Source organism: Apium graveolens, unplaced genomic scaffold (assembly GCF_009905375.1).
Source record: "Apium graveolens cultivar Ventura unplaced genomic scaffold, ASM990537v1 ctg4716, whole genome shotgun sequence".
NCBI classification, from domain to species: Eukaryota; Viridiplantae; Streptophyta; class Magnoliopsida; order Apiales; family Apiaceae; genus Apium; species Apium graveolens.
In genome coordinates, this window is record NW_027418656.1 from 52,305 (window position 1) to 58,212 (window position 5,908).

At 43.7% G+C, this 5,908-nt stretch overlaps 1 non-coding gene across 1 annotated transcript; it reads left to right on the top strand.

The window, feature by feature from the left end:
- Positions 1-5,576: 5,576 nt before the first annotated feature.
- On the top strand, positions 5,577-5,683 carry LOC141702172 (small nucleolar RNA R71). Its single transcript, XR_012567044.1, has one exon. It is a non-coding gene; the product is annotated as a small nucleolar RNA R71 (small nucleolar RNA).
- Positions 5,684-5,908: the final 225 nt, after the last annotated feature.

The following is a 5,908-nucleotide window of genomic DNA, read 5'->3' on the forward strand; positions in this document are numbered from 1 at the left end:
CCGCAGGATGATAATCAACCGTCAGCCCCCGAACTACAGAAAACCCATTCTTTTCAGCCTTCACGTTCGCGTAGAACTCGCGAACAACACTCATCGGTACTGCTTCGGGTGACTCACAAAAAGCTATCCACCCCTTCTCTGCAATCATGGGCAACAACTCACCATCCCTCCCTGATGGTAAAAACCCCCTCTCCTTCAGAATCGGCTTCCCCAACAGCCTAGTGTACTCCTCCTCCGCGGCTCTGTCAGTTAACCGAGGCCTCGCAGCAGTACCCCTTGATGAATCAGCAGTAGGAACTGTGCTGCTGCTGTCAATAGTGTGTGCTCTCTTGGGTGCCATTGATTTGTGAATAAAAGTGTGTAACTGATTTTTGATGTTTATGAGAGGGTTTAAGTGTAGGAAGTTGTGGGAGATATGTAGGATAGGTGTATGTATATATAGGGTGTGGAGTAGGTTAAATTAGATTAGGAGTAGGGTTGAGGAATAAAATCATGGGGTAATGGGAAAAGAATTCGTGGGATTATGGGCTGTAATGGGTTTTTTGTGTTTTTGTGTTTTTTTTTTTTTTTTTTCTGAACTGTAAAAAAAATTCTGGAACTCGACCCCTGCGCGGCCGCTCAGCATTTCTGCGCGGGCGCGCAGCAAGCTGCGCGGCCGCTCAGCATAGCTGCGCGGGCGCGCAGAGGGTCTCTGGATATTTTTTTTTCAGCCCCTGTTTTCTGATTTTTTTGTGTTTTTGGATAAGTTATTAACTTCTAAGGGTTCCTGTAACAACAATTCATGGGTTGCCTCCCACGCAGCGCTTCTTTTTCGTCATTAGCTTGACATTCCGTTCCTTTCTCACGTAGTCAACAAAATGGCACTAACCACCTCTCGGTTTGCCATGTCCCCATAGTAGTGCTTCAACCGCTGACCGTTAACCTTGAATGCTTGGTCCGAATCATTCTCAAAAATTTCCACCGCTCCATGTGGAAACACAGTTTTGACAATAAAAGGTCCAGACCACCTTGATTTCAACTTCCCAGGAAAAAGTCGGAGCCGAGAGTTGAATAACAGAACTTATTGCCCTGGCACAAACAACTTAGGATGTAGCTTCCTATCGTGCCACCTCTTCACCTTTTCCTTATACATTTTGTTATTCTCGTACGCTTGAAGTCGAAATTCTTCAAGTTCATTAAGCTGAAGCATTCTTTTCTTACCAGCTGCATCTAAATCCAGGTTCAATTTCTTCAATGCCCAGTAGGCCTTATGCTCAAGCTCCGCCAGTAGATGACATCCCTTACCGTACACCAACTGAAACGGTGACATCCCAAGTGGAGTTTTGTATGCTGTTCTGTAAGCCCAAACAGCTTCATCGAGCTTTAAAGACCAATCCTTCCTTGATGGACAAACAACCTTCTCTAGAATGCGTTTTATCTCTCTGTTAGACACTTCCGCTTGACCATTTATTTGCGGATGATAGGCAGTAGCTACTCGATGATTCACATTATAACGCTGCATCATGGAAGTGAACTTACGGTTGCAAAAATACGATCCTTCATCACTTATGATTACCCGAGGTGTTCCAAACCTTGTGAAAATTTGCTTATGAAGAAAATTTAGCACTGCCTTTGCATCATTTGTCGGTAAAGCTTTAACTTCGACCCATTTTGAGACATAATCGACTGCCAGCAAAATGTACTGATTATTGCAAGACGAGATAAAAGGCCCCATAAAATCGATTCCCCATATATCAAAGACCTCGACTTCAAGCATCACATTTAATGGCATCTCATCCTTCCTTGATAAATTTCCCACTCTTTGGCGACGATCACACCTTAAAACAAACTGATGAGCATCCTTGAACAAGGTGGGCCAGAAAAAACCTGCTTGCAGAATACGAGCTGCCGTTTTCTCACCTCCATAGTGTCCACCATAAACCGTGGAATGGCAGTCTCGTAATATCCCCTCCGTCTCACAGAACGGGATACATCTCCTGATGATCTGGTCAGCTCCCTGTCTAAACAAATATGGTTCATCCCACATATACCACTTCACCTCATGCAGAAACTTCTTCTTTTGCGCGGATGTCAAGTTGGGAGGCATTATATTGCTGACAAGATAGTTTACAATATCTGCAAACCATGGTTCTTCCTCCTGAATTGCAAACAACTGCTCATCCGGAAAAGATTCATTGATTAATGTCCTATCTTGTGAAGTAGAATCGGGATTCTCCAACCTAGAGAGATGGTCAGCTACTTGATTCTCGGTACCATTTCTATCTTTGATCTCTAACTCAAATTCCTGAAGTAAAAGCACCCAACGAATGAGTCTCGGCTTCGAATCTTTCTTAGAAACCAGATAGCGAATAGCTGCATGATCAGTGAATACTGTCACTTTCGTACCAAGCAGATAAGATCGAAATTTCTCAAAGCCAAAGACTATAGCCAAAAGCTCCTTCTCAGTAGTGGTGTAGTTCAATTGGGCCCCATTTAAAGTCTTACTCGCATAGTAGACCACATGGAAGAGATTTTTCTTGCGTTGTCCCAGAACTGCACCTACCGCATAGTCACTCGCATCACACATCATCTCAAACGGTTCTGTCCAATGTGGTGCTGTAATAACTGGTGCCGTGATCAAACTCTTCTTGAGAGTCTCGAATGCTGCCAAACATTCATCATCAAATTTGAAAGGCACATCTTTCTCAAGTAAATTGCACAACGGTTTAGATATCTTTGAAAAGTCCTTGATGAATCGCCGATAAAAACCCGCATGACCGAGAAAACTACGGATTCCTTTCACTGAATTAGGTGGGGGAAGATTTTCAATGACTCCCACCTTGGCCTTATCCACCTCCAGACCTTTGCTAGAGACCTTATGCCCAAGGATAATGCCTTCACGCACCATAAAATGACATTTCTCCCAATTAAGCACCAAATTAGTTTCCACGCATCTTTTGAGTACGGTGCGCAGATTATTCAAGCATTCATCATATGAGTGTCCAAAGACGGAGAAGTCATCCATGAACACTTCGACGTTATTTCCAATCATGTCAGAGAATATAGCCATCATACATCTCTGAAAGGTGGCCGGAGCGCCACATAACCCAAACGAAACTCTACGAAAAGCAAATGTGCCAAATGGACAAGTGAAGGTAGTCTTTTCCTGATCCTCTGGTGCAATACAAATCTGATTATACCCGGAATACCCATCCAGAAGACAAAAATACTCATGTCCCGCCAATCTGTCAAGCATTTGATCAATGAATGGGAGAGGGAAGTGATCCTTTCTTGTGGCTTTGTTCAATTTTCTATAATCCATGCATACTCTCCATCCTGTAACTGTTCGAGTAGGGATGAGCTCATTCTTTTCATTTGCGACCACAGTGATACCTCCCTTCTTAGGAACACATTGTACAGGGCTCACCCACGAGCTGTCAGAAATAGGATAAATGATGCCTGCATCTAGCCATTTCAGAATTTCTTTCTTCACCACCTCCTTCATGATTGGGTTCAGTCTTCGCTGCTGTTCCACAGTTGGCTTACTACCTTCCTCTAACAGAATTTTATGCATACAATATGAGGGACTTATCCCCTTGATGTCTGCTATAGTCCATCCTATAGCCGATTTGAATTCTCTCAAAATCCTTAAGAGCTTGTCTTCCTCACTACCTGAAAGGTCAGCTGAAATAATAACAGGTAACGTAGATGAATCACCTAAAAAGGCATACCTCAAGTGTTCAGGTAATGGTTTGAGCTCTAAGGTAGGTGCTTCCTCTATTGATGGTTTGAGCTTCCCTTCAGCGTTCTTGAGGTTAGAAGTACCAAGAGATTCAAATGGTATATCTAGCTTTCGCTTCCAGGGAGAAGCGTTCAGATATTGTAATTGCTCGTTGCTATCTTCATCATCACTGTCAAATTCCCCTACTAAGGCCTTTTCCAATGCATCAGACATTAGCATGTGATCGAGTTCCGAAGTAACCGCAGAATCAATCACATCCACTTTTAAGCACTCCTCATCTTCTGTAGGGAATTTCATTGCCTTGAATACATTGAAGGTCACATCCTGATCTTGAACCCGCATAGTAAGTTCTCCTTTTTGCACATCTATCAAGGTACGGCTAGTCGCCAAGAAAGGCCTCCCCAAGATTATGGGAATCTTTTTATCTTCCTCAAAATCCAGAATAACAAAATCAGCAGGAAAGAAGAGCTTATCCACCTTGACGAGCACATCCTCAACTATGCCCCTTGGGTAAGTAATGGAACGGTCCGCCAATTGTAGCGACATGTATGTGGGTTTTGGATCAGGTAGGTCCAGCTTTTTAAAGATCGACAACGGCATCAGATTAATGCTTGCTCCCAAATCACAAAGGCACTTGTCAAAAGTTAGATTGCCAATGGTGCAAGGAATGGTGAAGCTTCCTGGATCTTTCAGTTTTGGTGGTAACTTTTGTTGCAGAACCGCGCTGCATTCTTCCGTGAGAGCAACGGTTTCAAGGTCACCCAGTTTCACCTTCCTTGAAAGAATAGTCTTCATAAACTTCGCATAACTAGGCATTTGTTCCAGAGCCTCAGCGAAAGGTATATTGATGTGAAGTTTCTTGAACACCTCCAGAAACTTCCCGAACTGTCTATCCAGCTTTTGTTGCTGCAATCTCTTAGGAAAAGGTGGTGGAGGATAGAGCTGTTTCTCCCCTGTATTAGCCTCAGGCAGAGTGTGTTCAACAGTAGTCTTCCTTGGTTCCGCCGCTTTCTCCCTTTGCTTAGATTCTTCATCTCGAACTTCAGCTTCGACTTCTTTTGCCTTTTCAGCATCAGCTACTTTTCCAGACCTTAAGGTAATAGCCTTGACTTGCTCTTTAACTTCCTTCCTGCCTGGTACTTCCGTGTCACTAGGAAGAGTGCCAGGTTGACGATTGAGCACTGCATTGGCTAATTGACCGATTTGATTTTCCAAGGTCTTGATAGAAACCGCCTGACTCTTGCACAACAGCTTAAGTTCCTCAAAATCAGTACTAATAGGTGCAGCTGCACTTCCCTGTTGAGGATATGATTGTCTTGTAGCATACTGCTGTGGTTGCTGGAATCCAGGTGGGTTAAACTGTTTACTCACTCTTTGCTGATATGGTGGCTGAATAGCATTCTGATTATTTCCCCAGCTGAAATTTGGATGATTTCTGTTGTTAGGATGATAGGTCGCTGGCACAGGCTGCTGTTGTCGCTGATAATTATTCACATACTGAACAGATTCGTTGACAAGAGAACACTGATCCGTAGTATGAGAACCTGCACAAAGCTCACAAACCATAGCTATTTGATTAACTCCATACGTAGCCAAAGAATCAACCTTCATTGATAGCGCTTGGAGCTGGGCTGCAATAGCGGTGGCTGCATCAACTTCCAGAATACCTGCTACCTTGCCTGATGTCATCCTCTGAGTTGGGTTTTGATGCTCATTTGCAGCCATCGTCTCAATAAGATTGTACGCCTCAGTATAGCTTTTAGCCCATAAGGCGCCTCCAGCTGCTGCATCGAGCATGGGCCGAGATTGAGCCCCCAAACCATTATAAAAACCAGTGATTACCATCAAATCCGGTATTCCATGATGTGGACATTTTCTCAACATTTCCTTGTAGCGTTCCCAAGCCTCGCACATAGATTCTGTAGGTTGCTGCGCAAACTGAGTAAGAGCACTCCTCATAGCAGTAGTCTTTGCCATTGGATAAAACTTCACCAGAAACTTTTGCGCAAGATCTTGCCACGTAGTGATTGACCCAGCTGGTTCAGAATGTAACCAGTCTTTAGCCTTATCCCTCAGTGAGAATGGGAAAAGCCTCAACTTGATAGCCTCATCAGTCACGCCATTATACTTAAAAGTGCTGCAGATCTCGACAAAATTCCTTATGTGCATGTTGGGGTCTTCAGTTGC